This window comes from Adiantum capillus-veneris, chromosome 21, assembly GCF_014529385.1.
Source record: "Adiantum capillus-veneris isolate H3 chromosome 21, ASM1452938v2, whole genome shotgun sequence".
NCBI lineage: Eukaryota > Viridiplantae > Streptophyta > Polypodiopsida > Polypodiales > Pteridaceae > Adiantum > Adiantum capillus-veneris.
Genome location: NC_140951.1, coordinates 93856597 through 93875476, shown reverse-complemented (window position 1 = coordinate 93875476; position 18880 = coordinate 93856597).

The following is an 18880-nucleotide window of genomic DNA, read 5'->3' as shown; positions in this document are numbered from 1 at the left end:
ACGCTAACCATCTGACCAATTCCCTCACGTTGTTCGAAGTGTCAACTTCTACAAATAGCAAAAATAATTTTCTCAGTTCATGTTGTTGTCGAAGGCCCATGCTGTTATTGCTTGCTCATCATCTTGCTTACTGACGTCACATGGCGCCTACCAGTGCTCATTGTCTTCCTGCTGGCCACCATTGCGCGCGTATGGTCCGTCGCATCTCAAGTGATTCGCATGCTAATTTCTTTCTTAAAAATCGTAGGGACATACTTATGTAAATTTCCCGCTTTTCTTAAAGCCAAGCTCTCTCTTGAATAATAGGTCTTGAGTTCAACTCCCCTCATCAGATAGATCTTTAAGGTCTCTTGGGATAGTTTCCTACGACGTTAAAATTCTCTTCTTCTTCTTCTTCTTCTTCTTCTCTACCCTATCCCATACTTGCCCTAACCAGTGTCAGAAAAAAAAATCGGGATCTAGTGTATTTTAATCGGGTTGAATTTTGAGCTTGGCTTTAAGAAAACTGGGATATTTACATAAGTTTTAGTGTAATTACTGGCAAAAGCTTCAAATTTTGACCAAAAATTTTGGGATAATTTCAAGTTTACCCTTATTTTCACTGGTTAGAAAAATTGTATTTTTCTAGCCTTGTTTGCACGGGGAATTGTGCGTGTGGCAATGTCAGAAAAAACCCGGGGTCTATTGTATTTTAACCGATTGAAATTGTAAAATCCTGGTTAGATTCTGAGTTTGGCTTTAAGAAAACCGAGAAATTTACATAATTTTAGTGTAATTACCAGGAAAAGCTTCAAATTTTGAAGAAAAAACCGGGAGAATTTCAAGTTAGCCCTTATTTTCATCAGTTAGGAAAATTGTATGTTTCTAGCCTAAATCGCGCGAGCGCCGATTGCGACCTTCGAAGCTTGGTACAATGGTGTCTGAAAAAACAAATTCTCCAGGTATCGGGAAAACTCAAAGGACGCACGATCTAGGAAAATCCTACCCAAGGTGCCAACTTTCTATATAGAAAACAAGTGGAAACTCCTTGTATTCTTCTAACGACCTTTTGAAGTTCATCTCTTGCTATTTCTACTTTAGTTAGTGCCAACGCCAGACTTTCCTTACTCATTGTGGCGTTCATCTCTTGCCACCATTTTCATACTCCGAATTGATTCTCCTCAAATCTTCATGCAAGACAACAACTTTGGCATTTGCTAGTTCCTCTGCTTGAGTTGTTGACCAGGCATGCTCCTCGACAGTTGCTCATTCAACCCAAAGGTGCCAAAATCCAAGTTGGAAAATGCAAAAGGTTTGGATTACAGCTCTCCAGGGAGGAGGGAAAATATTGCCCCCAATTAGATACACATGTGAAAGTTTTACATCAGTCAAAGTTACACAGGTGGAGCGTAGCATACTGGGGAATAAAGAGCCCTAACTTGCCTCTATGGAAGCACTGTGCACAGGATTGGCAACAGCAGATCATGCCATGAAAGTACTCATTGATGTGCACACACACACACGCGCGCACGCGCCTACTAATGAATCCTAAAGCAACGGCTGATGTGAGTCCAGGTACCTCCTCAATGATAACTTCCAATCCCACTACCACTTCATTAACTCACAACATGCTACTCAAAGCACTCATTGTTTGTGAAGCCCTTTTCCAATAAGGCAAGTAGGTGGAAATTAATGTCTCTCTCTCTCTCTCTCTCTCTCTCTCTCTCTCTCTCTCTCTCTCTCTCTCTCTCTCTCTCTCTCTCTATTGAAGAGAGTAGGAGTTGAAGTGCAAAAGTGGGACAGGGATCTATTATCTTGGTTGAAAAGGACTTAGTTCGAGGTACACCATTGGGAACTATAGTCTTAATAATGGAGTCTCTCGGGGCTTGCCTTTGGCTTAACCATTATTGAGCTTCTAGCAAGCTCAGGAGGAACCATAATCAATCGAGCAATGTTAGACCCTCTCCACTAGTCTTTGCAATTAATAGTGTCTAAACCACGGCTGTGGCTGCTTGAGAACTAATTTTCAAAGGTAAAGAATAGTAGCGACTAAGGTTTTTGAGGGTACCAAAGCACAAAGTAATTTATACATAAGTTTAATTAGCATGGCTGACAATAATCTAGAGAGTTGAATGAATACTGACAACTTTGATTTTGCACATGAAGGTGCTAATGATGATGCCCTGATGTTTGTTAGTTATCTTGTTACTAGGTTGCAACAAGCTATGGACAACCCTGCTTTGCAAGCCGTTACTCAACAACTTCGTGCTTATGGGATTTTCCTTCCTCTCCAAGAGGAGAGAAAGCTTAGGAGGCCTCTTGATGAGACTTCCCGAAGAAGAATCTCTCCCATAAGAGAGGAGGAATCCAAAGAACGAGAAAGAAGCAAATCACTAAGATGTGGTTCCTCGAAGATGGCAGTCTAGACAGTCGCCAACTCCTCCCAAGAGGAAATAGTCAGCCCATAGTCCTTCTCCTCGTCACTCCGAAAGGGAAGAGAGGAAACAAAGGAAGAAAGAGGTCACTCTCTTCTCCTCTTCCGATGAAAGTAATAGCTATTCTCCTAGAGAATACAAGAGGAGAGGACATCGCAAATCCTACCCTGCATGGAGAAGGTCCCAAAATCTCAAGAAGTTCAAAGAGGGAGGAAAGAGTATCTCTTTTCTCACCTATGATGGCACCTTTGGTGCTATCGACAAAGTATTGGCCTTCATCCAGCAATTTCATGCGTCCTTTGGAGACAAGAGCTTCAGAGAGTCCTCCAAGCTACTTCATGTAGCTATGCACTTCCAGAAATTTACTCATCAATGGTGGGCTAGCATTCGTGGAAACGGCGAAGCCCCAAAGACATGGAAAACTCTACGAGTTTCCATCATGAAGCAATTCCTTGCAAGCGATGCAAAGGAGAAAGTGCTTACCGAATGGCAGAGTTTGAAGCTGCTCTCCAACGAGTCTATCCACAAATATGTGGATAAGTTTTGGGATTTACATCTCAAGGCTACCGTCTTTCAAAAGATCGACTTTGCCGAGCAAAAGCAACAATTCTGTGTGGGATTACCTGAAGAAATGGCTGAGTATGTCAACTCCCAATGGCCTAGTTCTATCATTGAAGTAATCCAGCACACTATGGTTGCTTCACGCATCAATTTCCAACAAGGGGCTAAAAGAAATTCCAAGCCCAAGGAAAACAAAGATCGAAATGATGCAAAGGGGAAGAACAATGCCCAAAACTCTTCCCAAGGCCAACAAAAACCATCGGTCCAAGGAGAAGGGAGTTTAAAAAGGTAAAAATAAACTCTCTCTCTCTCCTGAAGAGCTAGAAGCTTTTTGTAAGGACCACAATGCTTTAAGTGTGGGGAGCAAGGACATGGCTATCGTTCTTGCCCCAAAAAAAATGCCCGCAATGAGACTCCTAGAGCTTCCACGATTGAAGATCCAAAACAGGATGCTCATTTGCAAAGGATTACCTCTTTCCTATACTTGGGGAAAGATAAGAGGGCATGATGCCTTCATCATGTTTGACCCTGGCTCTACTCACAATTTTCATATCCACGGAGTTGGCCACCAAGTTAGGCATTCAAGCTCATGAGATGGGAGATGTTGTTGTAGCCGATGGAGCCTTCAAGGGGCAAGAAGCCGCAGTTACTCCCTTGATTGGGAAATTGAGGCTTCATGTCCAGGTTTATGTTGACAAAGAAGATTGCTTCATCTCTCCCCTCAAGCATGAAGATGTCATCCTAGGGGCACCATGGTTTGACCGTATGACTGTTAATGTAAAGTTCCCTGAAAGAAGGTTGTATTTCAAGTATAGGAAAAAGAACATGTACATAGATGCTAATGAGCCTGGTCCTACCATACCCCTTGTAAATTCTCCTGCTTTTGACAAATCAATGAAAAGCTCAATTTCTGCATACATGATTTTTGTCAAACAATCCATAAAAGATCCTAATGTTTTATCAAATGAAAATGGTGGGAATCAAGAAGAGTTAGACTTGTCTAATTTTCTAAATGGATTCCAAGATGTTTTTATTGATGATATCCCTATGGACTTACGTCCAAAACGAGGGGATCATGACCATTGAATTGAGCTCCTACGAGGAAGCTCACTGCGTAACAAGCCTCCTTGTCGAGTTCCTCAAGCTGAACAAGAGCAGATCATGAGGCAAGTACAATAATTGGTGAAACAAAGGGATGGTGGGGCCTAGCTCCTCTTGTTCTCCAGTCGTTTAAGTGCAAAAGAAAGATGGTACATACCATGTGTGGACTATCGAGCGCTAAACCATATCATTATCAAAAACAAATTTCTCGAACCATGGGTAGAAGCTCTGTTTGATAAGCTACAAGGTTCGACCTACTTCAGTAGGATTGACCTTAAAAGTGGCTATCATCAAATAAGGATATTGAATGAAGATATCGTAAAGACCGCGTTTTGTACAAAGTTTGGTCTTTATGAATATCTTATCATGCCCTTTTGGTTTGACAAATGCTCCAGCCATGTTCAATCGTTTAATGAAGAAAATTTTTAGACCCCATCGCAAATTCACTGGAGTGTTCTTTGATGATATCATCATCTACTCCAAGTCCTTGAGGAGCACAAGCAACATCTCCATGTAAATTTTCAAGCTTTGAGGGAGAACAAGATTTTTATCAAAAGAAGAGAGAATTTTTCCTTCAAGAGATTCAATACTTAGGTCATATTATCTCTCAAGATGGTATCCGTATGGATCCATCAAAGTTGGAGGTAATAAAAGCATGGCCTACTCCAAGAATATACATGTGCTACAAATCTTTAATGGTATGTGTGCATACTATAGATGTTTCATAGCAAAATTCTCTCAAATAGCAGGACCATTACATGACTTAACAAAAAAGAGCGTTAAGTACTCATGGACTACTAAAGAGAAAAATGCTTTCGATAAGCTCAAAGAGAAGCTTACCACCCAACCAGCCCTTATGCTTCCGGATCTCTCAAAACCATTTGAGGTCCAATGTGACGCTTGTGGTGATTGCCTTGGAGCATTCTTGCTTCAAGAAGGGCATGCCATAGAATACAAGAGCCGAAGGCTCAATGCCAATGAACGGGTCTTGGGCATATACGAGAAAGAGCTTTTGGCTATTTTACATGCCCTAGACACATGGAAGCACTATCTATTGGGGCTCCATTTATTTTGCGAACGGACCACCAAAGTCTCAAGTACTCCATGATACAAACCAAGATTTCCGACAAACAAATGAGGTGGGCAAATTTTCTTTCACATTTTTATTTTCATATTGCTCACATTGCTAATAAGCACAATCACATGGCTGATGCACTTTCACGACGACCAAGAGTCAATGCGGCGTCTATAGCAACTCACAATGATCTATCTTCTATGATATATGAGTATGCTATTGACTTTGACTTTAAAGAAATAATGGTTGCCCCTGCATCATAGAAGAAAGAAGAACCATTCACCTTGCAGGATGGTTATCTTCTCTATGGCAATAGGCTATGTGTTACCCACTCTTTTCGTGAGAAAGTCATGTATGAATCCCATGCTCCTCCCTGTGCAGGGCATAGAGGCATTCAACCTACTCTTTGAGGAGTAGAGACGTACTTCTATTGGCCTACCATGAAAGTAGACATACAAGAGTAAGTTTCAAAATGTGTGGTATGCCAAAAGAACAAGTATGATAGAGGGAAGCAACCTTGATTACTCCAGCCATTACCAATCCCTAATTCACCATGGGAGAGTATATCCATGGATTTTATCTTTGGATTACCCAAGTCTATCCATGGAAATACGGGAATATGAGACAATAGTAGAAATTTTCAAACAGCATGGATTGCCAACATCCATCATGTCAGATAGAGATCCTATAATGACCATTAATTTTTGGAAAGGTCTCTTTGAAAATCTAGTACAAGATTGAATTTCTCTCCGGCCTATCACCCACAAACGAATGGCCAAAGTGAGATAGCCAATCTTACGATTCTCGATCTACAAAATACTTATGTTACAGAAGTAGATCAATGCTCACAATGGGAGAAATACTTACCCCTTGTAGAGTATGCGTACAATAATATTGTCCATACTACTATGGGAAAGGCACCTTTTGAGATCATAGAGGGAAGACCTAAAAGTCCCTTGCTACTTAAAGTACATGGGAAGATCTTCATTGCCAATGAGTATAGTCGTGACCTACAAGAATCTTTCCAAAAGATTAAGGAGGCTATATCCATCTCTCAACAAAGGCAAAAAGCTGTTGCTGACAAGCAAAGAAGGGGCCTTAACGTTCAAAGAAAATGATTGGGTCTTACTTGAGTTTCCCAAGACTTGGTTGAGGCAAACGACGGGCAAAACTCCTACGAGCCATCAAAAGTATTATGCTAAACTAGCAAAAAGATACTATGGCCCTTTTCAAATCTTGAAGCCAATCAATGACATGGCTTATCAACTCAAGTTACCCAACCATTGGCTCATACACAATGCTATTCATGTGAGCCTACTTAAGCCCTACAAAGGAGAGCCACCAACAGAACCAATTATTGAAGACCCCCCAGAAATCAAAGACCAAGAAGAGGTGCTACAACCCAAAGCTATTCTTCGGCATGAGGACAAGGTACTACGACATGGTAAGATTATCTGATGGTATCTTATTAAGTTAAAAAATTATCCTTTTGAATATGCCAGATGGATGCAAGGAATATAGCTTAAGGATAGTATGAACCTTGTCAATGCTTACAATGCTACATTAGAGTAAGCAAATGTACATGTTTCTTTAAATGATCAATGTTTTTGTCCTTATAAGACTAATTCTCTCTCTTTCAAAAGTATTGTTCATGCCAAGTTAATTAAGTTTAAGGGTTGTGTTGCTACCGCTAATTAAGTTCACCTCTATGTTCTCAAAGTAGTCTCATTAAAATGCTCACTATAATTCTCTTAATTCCGCTATTCTCAATGTTCATAGGTCATTTCTATTACATTGGTATCAGAGCTACTATCATAAAATATAATATCTAACCAACCCAAATGATTTTCTCAAATTAAACTGATCATTTAATGTGGGAGAATAAATGAGAACAAGGGTTAGAATATAGACATGTGCTTATAGATCTATCTTAACACAGGGCCAAAGTCAAAGGGTCCAAATGAGAGATGGTATGTCAAAGAGAAATGCTAGAATGGAACTTAAAGACCTTAGGGTTAGCTTCATTAAAGACCTCCAAAGGTTGGTGTTAAAAGTCCTTAGACCTTAGGCAAGCTAGGATTGTGCTTGAGGTGGGAACCCGGCCCAATCTTGAGGTGCTTGTCGTGCTTGCTGACTAAGGTGTTTAAGGTGCTTGAGGTGCTTAATGACTAAGGTGCTTGAAGTACTTAATGACTAAGGTGCTAAGGTGCTCCATGACTAAGGTGCTTGAGGGGCTTAAGGTGTTCCAAAAGTCAGCCAACATCCCTACTCATGGGGGGGGGGAACCCTAATTGTAGGGGCATGAGAGCACACACACCCTCACACAAGTCAAGCCTTGTTTAAAGAAGCAACAAGAACACATGTCAAGTTCCTCTCCATGTTGCCCTCATAAGGTGCCTAAAGCCTACTGGTTGGCCTCTCAAGGGGTCCAATGATAATTTAGCCAATTAAATGAATTGTTTATGCATTTATCAAGTCCTCTCTCTCTCAAAGGGGAAAGGGGGACACTTGCCCTAAGGCTAGCATGGTTGCTTGATATGCACTATGCATGTGATTGGCTAAGCTTGCAGGGGTCCAATCAAATTGAAGCTTGAGCTACAATGAGGGGTCGACCAAGGAAGCTAGGGGTTTGCTTGCAAGGTATACTCTCTCCCACACACACACACTCTCATTGTGTGACGTGCCAAGTGCAAGAACTCCATCTCCTTCTCCAAGCTTGTTGAGAAGTTGAGAGCCTACTCCAACACTCTTGGCTACGGAATGAAAATCCAACCAAGAGCCATGCTTCAATGCTTAAGATTGCCATCTTCTTCACCATCATTATTATGCTATTATGCTATGCTATGCAAGAAGAGTGATGATAAGCGAGCATTAGGTGAAATTTGGACTCACAAAAGGGCCCCTTAAGGAGTTTGACTTTACCTCTCTCTACCAAAACGGGCGCATGGATAAATTTTTGCAAACAAACTCAAAAGTTGGCGGAGGTTTGATAGTTAGAATATCCTCTTCAAGCTCTATCTATTGATATATAGCATGCCATGAGATTCCTCATATTTTAGAAGATTCTTTTTTTGATTCACTTAGATTCTTTTTTTAATTCACCTTTGATGTGACAACTCTGTCAGAATCTAAGTGAATCAAAAAAAGAATCTTCTAAAATATGAGGAATCTCATGGCGTGCTATATATCAATAGATAGAGCTCGAAGAGGAGATTCTAATTGTCAAACCTCCGCCAAGTTTGGAGTTTGTTTGCAACAATTTATCCATGCGTCCGTTTCAGTAGAGAGAGGTAAAGTCAAACTCCTTAAAAAGCCCCTTTGAAAGTCCAAATTTCACCTAATGGAACTATCTCTTTCTCGTATGTTACTTATTCTTCCTCTTCCCTACCTTGATTCCTTGCTAGCTCTCTCCAGATTTGAAGGTGCTTGAGGCCTTGAGACTGAGGCTGAGACTGAGGCCGGGGATGGTTAATGCTTTTACAAAGTTTATGTTATGCTCGTGATGCATGAAGCTTTCCATCTTCATTGCATCACCTAGGTCACAAGGAACACAAAGATTGTATTGTACCAAGTCTCTCTTTATGGGAGAATCCATAATACAAAAGCCTATTGGAGGGGGACCGGCTCCACATGAATCCGGTCCTTATCACTGTTGTCATGTTCTCTAATTCTCTCTCTTGAAAAAGTATTATTCATGGCAAGTTAATTAAGTATAAGGGTTGTGTTGCTACCGCTAATTAAGTTCACCCTCTATGTTCTCAAAAGTAGTCTCATTAAAATGCTCACTATAATTCTCTTATTACCGCTATTCTCAATGTTCATAGGTCATTTCCATTATACAATGCATACCTTGTCCAACTTGAATAGCAAGGTTGAGGCCTAGCCTAGCAAATGTTGGATCCACAACCTAGGAGTCAAGGTCCTGCACGGAAAGCCAGCCTAAAGCAAAAATCACATGGGTATCATCCACCTTGGCTATAGATGCCTTCACAAGATCATTGGCAAAAGACAAAGGGTTGGCCAGAAGCTTGCTTGTATCGTAGATATCATAGGCATAGAAAATCATGTTTCCAAAGAAGGCTTGCCATAGGCAGGGTTTTTTTGGGAGCAAGGATGGGCTTGCACCCTTGGCCATGAGGTAAAACCATTGACCTTGCCATGATGGAGAAGGAAAAGAGAGAGATAGGAGGGGAAGATTTTGACACCAAAATAAAGAGATGGAGATGTTCACATACATACACATAATAGTACACAAAGAAAGGAAAGAGGGAGACAAACTCTTACACAAATAGATGGCACAGAGAAGCTCCATAGCCCAAGACATAGGTTAAAAGAGGGGTGTGAAGTCCCCAACCCCGAGAAGATTGGGGCGACTTGATAGATGGCCTTCCTTTATTCTCCTTTTCTGTTGATGACACCCTACTCCGTTTTCACAAAGTAGAGATACGAGCAACAGAAGAAGTCCTCTATCCATCGTTTACATGGTTATAAGGGTCATACGCCACAAGCCAGGTCGATAAATCTAGGATTTTAATGAATCTGTTTCCTAATATAAAGATGAAATCTCATTGACATATTTAGAATCCATAAAAAACGCCTTTTTTCTCACGTTTAAGAGGCACGAACGCCATCCATAAACCATAAATATGATATGAGACTTAGTCTAAACTAAACTAAATAGTAATCTTGTGTCACGTAGATTTGGTACATCTTGACTCTTGGCACAATGAGTCTTTAATTTCACTTCTCTTAATAAGAGGGAGTGGAGAGTTTCTCGACTAATCGAGACCACCCATCCTTGAATGGCAACCTAAGTCAGCCCCCACTTTCCACCCCACACTTACACTTTTTACCACACTATTTTACATATACAAACAGTATTCCTTAATGAATTCCAAACACAAGTTCTTTTATACAGCCCTTCAAACAATACTAAAACAATTCAAACAAGGCCTAATGAAGACGCCAACAGAGCCTTTGCAAAGCATTTATTAGCTAACCGTGAATTGTGTAACCTTCCCATTTCGCTAACCGTCAGGCATCTTGCTAACCGTCAGGTATCTTGCTAACCGTCAGGCATCCCGCTATCTGCGAGACAGCTCGCTAACTGTGAGGAACAAAAGAGAGCCGATAACCTCAGCGCAATCTCCGCTAACTGCGGAATCATCTCGCTACCCGCAAGGAACAAAAGATATTCTTTCAACAATTCTCCTCTTTAAATGGTTCTTCAAACATGGTCAACCAATTCTTCATATCAATCAAAATCCACTTATCAAACAATAATAATTTGTTAAGCGTAACAATTCAACAAACAGTGACAATTTATCAAACAGTTCTTTCACTAATCTATAAAAACATATGCTTGTTTCTTGTGATAGAATCACGTTTCTTGGACAGTTTAAGGGGTTCCCTATGCTTAGCTTCCCAAGTCAACATGAATAACAATGCAGAATTATAAATTTGTCTTACCGGATTAGCGACATGTTCGATTACCTCCCGTGTTTGAGGTTGGACGGCTTTGACTTCTTCCGCGACCAATACATCCGCTTCAACAACATTTGGAATAGATGATATCTTCTTTTGCACCTTCCTTGGAGGTGGAGCGACATGAGCGTCCTTCGAGCTTCAAGTCACTCGCTTCCGGGCCATCGTATCGATGTAGAGAAGAGAAAAAGAGAGAAGACAAGTCCAGAAATTCAAGGCGACACGATGATGGTAGAGAAAGACTTCGAGATGGAGATGGCTTGAAGGTAAGAGCTCGAGGGAGAGAGGTTGAGGGAGAGAAGGTAACTCCGACGTGAAGGCAAGAGAGCTTCCGCTTCTCAGAGTGTGTGTCTGTGTCTTGAAAGTGAGGGAAGAGGGGTCTTTATATAGGCTCTCAAGGCCAGCTAAAAATAGAGGGATAAGTTGACGTATGTTCGTGGCTCCCCAAGATTTTGATTTTTTTTTTCTTGCGGACACGGATTCCGATGCATGATTTCGATTCTTCAATTTTAGAAAAAGCTTGAGCTCCAAGACTAGAACTCTAAACTTAACTCCCTCCTCTTTCTTTCCTAAAAATACTCCTCCTTTCCTAAAATTGCTTTTTCTTTCCCAAGAGTGAACTCTTATCTATAGATACAATCTTGAGGCTTAAGTTTCCCATCAACCTATAGTTTTCAAGTGAATAAAGACCATAAATAATAGTTCTAAGGTCCGATTTTCAATCCGATCGTTCCGTTTGAACACATTATAACTTAACAAAATGCGAACCTTAAATATTTGCAAAGTGCACAAAATACTTTTATTGAAAAATTTTGGGTGCATTACAATCTCCCCAACTTAGGGATTTGAGATGTTCTCATCTCGAGGAAAAGTGAGGTTACTCCTACTCTAATCACTAGCGACCATCGTTATGTTTAAAAAGGTGATGTCCTTAATCTGCTTCACTTGCTACTACTGTTGCTCCATTAGCCAATCGTGGACAAGAGTTCTGATAATGTCCCAGCTCTCCACATTCAAAGCATTGAACGTTCAAGCGTCGAGAATCTTGCGCAGTAGTGGCATAAACGCTTTGTGGTTGTCTATCGTTGAATTTTTTATTCTGTTCGATTCTTCTTGTAATCTCTTGTTCCTTCATCAAAGGTTTAGCTCTTAGTAAAGCATCTTGTACAGTGGTAGGTTTGAGGGCTTCCAATTGCGAGCTAATTGGTTCTCTTAAAACCTTGACAAAAGCGAGCTACCTGCTGCTCTATGGTCATTGATGGTGGGTAACGTCTAAGCCTTACAAACTTTGAATAGTACTCTTCCAAGGATAAATTGTATTGTTTCAAGCTGATCATTCATCTTTATTGCTTCATGGACAGGAGATAAATATCTTTCCTTCACCGCTTGTTGATTTACCACCAACTCTGAGAGTTCTCCAACACTCCCATGTCACGACAATGTTGTTTCCACCATAATTTCGATTCCCCTGAGAGACGAAACATCCCTAACATCGCTTGATTTTCATGTGTGGTCCTTGCAGTAGAGAAGTAATCATCCATAGCTTCAATCCATACTTCTACATCTTTCTCAATGTCATCACCCTCTCCTTTAAAAGAAGATGGTTGTATTTGTTTGAGCAACAACTTCTTCTCCTGAATCTTCGTATAATAGCATCTTATGAGGGTTTTCAAACGTAGAAGTGATTTGAGGATTCCCCTGAGTGTACATCAATGTTTATAATAACTCAAATCAATAGGGTACTTTTCAAACTTAGACTTATCCAGTCTACTAAAAGCTCAATCGTGTGACTTAATCAATCCTTACTTATCCGATTCATTAAAACTCAATCACATGACCTAACCAATCTTGACTTAACCAGTCCATCAAAACTTAGTCGTATGACTTAACCAGTCATGACTTATCCAATCTGTCAAAACTCAATCGTATGACTTAACCAGTCATGATTATCTCAATCATATGACTTAACTAGTCATGGCTCATTCAATTCACACAAAAAAACTCACTTACATGACTTAACCAGTCAAACAATTTCTTTGTAGAAAACGACTCAATCTTTTAATCATAAAGTCATCAAAATGTCATATAGGGGTCTACAAAAGATCTCTCCATGAGCAACATAATAGAGGTTTCAACCATAACTATGCTACACGTCAATCGGCATAACGTAATATCTCTGCGAGTTCGGTAATGGGTATAGAAAACCATAGGAAGCTTGAAGTAGTCAATTTAATCTCTTTAACCTAGGCTCTGATACCAATTGTGAGGTCCCCAACCCCGAGAAGATTGGGGCGACTTGATAGATGGCCTTCCTTATTCTCCTTTTCTGCTGACGACACCATACTCCGTTTCCACAAAGTAGAGATACCAGCAAATAGAAGAGAGGAAGTCCTCTATCCATTATTTACGTGGTTATAAGGGTCATACGCCACAAGCCAGGTCGATAAATCTAGGATTCTAATGAAGTTGTTTCCTAACATAAAGATGAAATCTCATTGACATATTTAGAATCCATAAACAACGCCTTTTTCCCCACGTTTAAAAGGCACGACTGCCATCCATAAACCATAAATATGATATGAGACTTAGTCCAAACTAAACTAAATAGTAATCTTGTGTCACGTAGATTTGGGACATCTCTACTCTTGGCACAATGAGTCTTTGATTTCACTTCTCTTAATAAGTGGGAGTGGAGAGTTTCTCGACTAATCGAAACCACCCATCCTTGACTGGCAACCTGAGGCAGCCCCCACTTTCCACCCCACACTCACACTTTTTACCACACTATTTTACATATACAAACAGTGTTCCTTAATTAATTTCAAACAGAGGTTCTTTTAAACAGTCCTTCAAACAATACCAAAACAATTCAAGGCCTAATGAAGACAAACCTATTATTCAACTAAAATAACTTTTCCAATTTCTCATGAGTTGCTGCTACCCGCGAACTTTCTGTGTCTAACCAACAAAGCCTTTGCAAAGGATTTATTCGCTAACCACGAATTGCGCAACCATCCCATCCCGCTACCCGCGAGACATCCCGCTAACCGCCATGCATCTTGCTAACCGCCATGCATCCCACTACCCGCGAGGCATCTCGCTAACCGCGAGGAACAAAAGAGAGCCGATAACCTCAACGCAATCTTCGCTAACCGCGGAATCATCTCGCTACCCGCGAGGAACAAAAGATATTCTTTCAACAATTCTTCGCTTTAAATGGTTCTTCAAACATGGTCAACCAATTCTTCATATCAATCAAAATCCACTTATCAAACAATAACAATTTGTTAAGTAATAACAATTCAACAAACAGTGACAATTTATCAAACAGTTCTTTCACTAATCTATGAAAATATATGTTTGTTTCTTGTGATAGAATCACGTTTCTTGGACAGTTTAAGGAGTTTCCTATGCTTAGCTTCCCAAGTCAACATGAATAACAATGCAAAATTATAAATTTGTCTTACCGAATTAGCGACATGTTCGATTACCTCCCCTGTTTGAGGTTGGATGCTTCGACTTCTTCCATGACCAATACATCCTCTTTAGCAACATTTGGAGTAGATGATATCTTCTTTTGCACCTTCCTTGGAGGTGGAGCGACATGAGCGTCCTTCGAGCTTCAAGTCACTCGCTTTGGGGCCATCGTATCGATGTAGAGAAGAGGGAAAGAGAGAAGACAAGTCCAGAAATTCAAGGCGACACGATGATGGTAGAGAAAGACTTCGAGATGGAGATGGCTTGAAGGTAAGAGCTTGAGGGCGAGAGGTTGAGGGAGAGAAGATAACTCCGATGTCAAGGCAAGAGAGCTTCTGCTTCTGAGAGTATGTGTCTGTGTCTTGAAAGTGAGAAAAGAGGGGTCTTTATATAGGCTCTCAAGGCCAGCTAAGAATAGAGGGATAAGTTCGCGTAAGTTCGCGGCTCCCCAAGATTTTGATATTTTTTTGCTTGCGGACACGGATTTCGATGCACGATTTCGGTTCTCCAATTTTAGAAAAAGCTTGAGCTCCAAAACAAGAACTCTAAACTTAACTCCCTCCTCTTTCTTTCCTAAAATTGCTCTTTCTTTCCCAAGAGTCAACTCTTATCTCTAGATACAATCTTGAGGATTAAGTTTTCCATCAACCTATAGTTTTCAAGTGAATAAAAACCATAAGTAATAGTTCTAAGGTCCGATTTTCAATCCGATCGTTCCGTTTGAACGCATTATGACTTGACAAAATGCAAACCTTAAATATTTACAAAGTGCTCAAAATACTTTTATTGAAAAATGCTGGGTACATTACAATCTCCCCAACTTAGGGATTTGAGATGTTCTCATCTCGAGGAAAAGTGAGGATACTCCTACTCTAATTACTAGCGACCATCATTATGTTTAAAAAGGTGATGTCCTTAATCTGCGCGCTTCACTTGCTACTACTATTGGTCCATTTGCCAATCGTAGACAAGAGTTCAGATAATGTCCCAACTCTCCACATTCAAAGCCACTTCCAAGCTTAGACTTATTGAGTCTACTAAAAGCTCAATCGTATGACTTAATCAATCCTTACTTATCCGATTCATTAAAACTCAATCACATGACCTAACCAATCTTGACTTAACGAGTCCATCAAAACTTAGTCGTATGACTTACCAGTCATGACTTATCCAATCCGTCAAAACTCAATCGTATGACTTAACCAGTCATGATTATCTCAATCACATGACTTAACTAGTCATGGCTCATTCAATTCACACAAAAAAACTCACTTACATGACTTAACCAATCAAACAATTTCTTTGTAGAAAACAACTCAATCTTCTAATCATAAAGTCATCAAAATGTCATATAGGGGTCTACAAAAGATCTCTCCATGAGCAGCATAATAGAGGTTTCAACCATAACTATGGTACACGTCAATTGGCATAATGTAATATCTCTGCGAGTCCAGTAATGGGTATAGAAAACCATAGGAAGCTTGAAGTAGTCAATTTAATCTCTTTAACCTAAGCTCTGATACCAATTGTGAGGTCCCCGACCCCGAGAAGATTGGAGCAATTTGATAGATGGCCTTTCTTTATTCTCCTTTTATGTTGACGACACCCTACTCCATTTCCACAAAGTAGAGATACCAACAACAGAAGAGAGGAAGTCCTCTATCCATCGTTTACGTGGTTATAAGGGTCATATGCCACAAGCCAAGTCGATAAATCTAGGATTCTAATGAAACTGTTTCCTAACATAAAGATGAAATCTCATTGACATATTTAGAATCAAACAACGCCTTTTTTCCCATTGTTTAAGAGGCACAGTCGCCATCCATAAACCATAAATATGATATGAGACTTAGTCTAAACTAAACTAAATAGTAATCTTGTGTCACGTAGATTTGGGACATCTCGACTCTTGGCACAATGAGTCTTTGATTTCACTACTCTTAATAAAAGGGAGTGGAGAGTTTCTCGACTAATCGAGAATACCCATCCTTGACTGGCAGCCTGAGCCATCCCCCCCTTTCCACCCCACACTCACACTTTTTACCACACTATTTTACATATACAAACAGTGTTCCTTAATTAATTCCAAACAGAGGTTCTTTTATATAGCCCTTCAAACAATACCAAAACAATTTAAACAAGGCCTAAGGAAGACAACCCTATTATTCAACAAAAATAACTTTTCCAATTTCTCATGAGTTGCCGCTACCTGTGGACTTTCTTTGTCTAACCAACAGAGCTTTTGCAAAGGATTTATTCGCTAATCGCGAAGTGTGCAACCTTCCCATCTCGCTAACCGCGAGGCATTCCGCTACACGCGAGGCATCTTTCTAACCGGCAGGCATCCCGCTACCCGCGAGGCATCCCGCTAACCGCTAGGCATCGTGCTAACCGCCAAGCATCCCGCTACCCGCGAGGCATCTCGCTAACCACGAGGAACAAAAGAGAGTTGATAACCTCAAAGCAATCTCCGCTAACAGCGGAATCATCTCGCTACCCGCGAGGAACACAAGATCTTCTTTCAAAAATTCTTCTCTTTAAATGGTTCTTCAAACATGGTCAACCAATTCTTCATATCAATCAGAATCCACTTATCAAACAATAACAATTTGTTAAGCAATAACAATTTAATAAACAGTGACAATTTATCAAAGAGTTCTTTCACTAATCTATGAAAATATATGCTTGTTTCTTGTGATAGAATCACGTTTCTTGGACAGTTTAAGGGGTTCCCTATGATTAGCTTTCCAAGTCAACATGAATAACAATGCAGAATTATAAATTTGTCTTCCCAAATTAGCGACATGTTCGATTACCTCCTGTGTTTGAGGTTGGACGGCTTCGACTTCTTCCGCGACCAATACATCCGCTTCAACAACGTTTAGAGTAGATGATATCTTCTTTTGCACCTTCCTTGGAGGTGGAGCGACATGAGCGTCCTTCGAGCTTCAAGTCACTCGCTTCGGGGCCATCGTATCGATGTAGAGAAGAGGGAAAGAGAGAAGACAATTCCAGAAATTCAAGGCGACATGATGATGGTAGAGAAAGACTTCGAGATGGAGATGGCTTGAAGGTAAGAGCTCAAGGGAGAGAAGGTAACTCTGATGTCAAGGCAAGAGAGCTTCTGCTTCTGAGAGTGTGTGTCTGTGTCTTGAAAGTGAGGGAAGAGGGGTCTTTATATAAGCTCTCAAGGCTAGCTAAGAATAGAGGGATAAGTTCGCGTATGTTCGCGGCTCCCCAAGATTTTGATTTTTTTTTTTTGCTTGATTTTAGAAAAAGCTTGAGCTCCAAAACAAGAACTCTAAACTTAACTCCCTCCTCTTTCTTTCCTAAAAATACTCCTCCTTTCCTAAAATTGCTTTTTCTTTCCCAAGAGTGAACTCTTATCTCTAGATACAATCTTGAGGCTTAAGTTTCCCATCAACCTATAGTTTTCAAGTGAATAAAGACCATAAGTAATAGTTCTAAGGTCCGATTTTCAATCCGATCATTCCGTTTGAACGCATTATGACTTAACAAAATGAGAACCTTAAATATTTGCAAAGTGCACAAAATACTTCTATTGAAAAATGTTTGGTACATTACAAGGGGATGGGAAAATTGAGAGCGTCTCACACAAGAATGGCTTAAAAGATTGTAGTCCCAAAGTCCACGGCACCTCTTCTAAACTTGCCAGCTCAACGTTTTTTATTACTACCAATATATTTTGTTTATTTTCTTTTGAAAATATAATGTTACACCAAGGCTTCTTTCCCATCCCATTAACTTTCAACCCAAATTTATTGTGGAGATGTTCGTTGAGGCAAGTGGCGATAGAGTTTTGTGAATAGCATCCATGGAACCACCCGTTCTTTCATCCTCGTTTCAAAGGAGAGCAGATGATAATGGTCTCCAAAACCGCACTACAAGGAGAGTATAGATTCGATCTCAAGCAATGCTTGAATGAACTTAACAAATGCCTGCCTGACCACTCTGGCAATCGTGTGAGCTTTCATATCAACCTTGAATAGACCCAACCACAAGGGGGCAGCACTCATCTTTGAGAAACAACCCGATTTTCTTGAACTCTCAAAGTAGCAGCCATGCCAATGCACCATCTAGACTCCACAAGCCATCTTCACTTCAGCTACCTTTTTTAAACACCTTGAAGGCATTTCAAAATAGAGCAATCATCAAAAAGTTAAGAACCTTCCCCAAACACTATGGACAGGTATGATCAACCTCAATTGTGCCATAGATCATGATTTAAAACTCATGCTTATGTATGGGTTACCCTGAAGATTTCCATGTTTATCAATATAGTTCGCAAGATTCGTTTTCATTCTTTTAGATTACACATTTTCAAGTGACTTATTCGGTTATAGGCAATTCACTGCATCCAGCCCAAACCATGATCAATCGAATTTGATAAAGAGCCACACCACGCAAAGATTACTTGAGCCTACAATTTGGAGTTCATGCTACTCTTCTCCCTTCACCTTAAGAGGCTACCCCAAACATACATCATCAGATGGGAAAGATATCAACTACATGGTATACTAATTGCATGTCTTTACATATGATTGCTTAGTCAGGTACATCTCTCACTCTCTTTCTAACACTTTTGAGCAAAATTATTTCACATTTTATATTGTTATATAATTTTATCATGTGTTTCCTTCCAAGAGTCTTCTAAGCAATAATTTCCATTACTGTATTATACTATAGTGACTCTATTCCTAGTAACTATGATCACTTACTAGACACTTGGAATTCACTTTGGCATGGA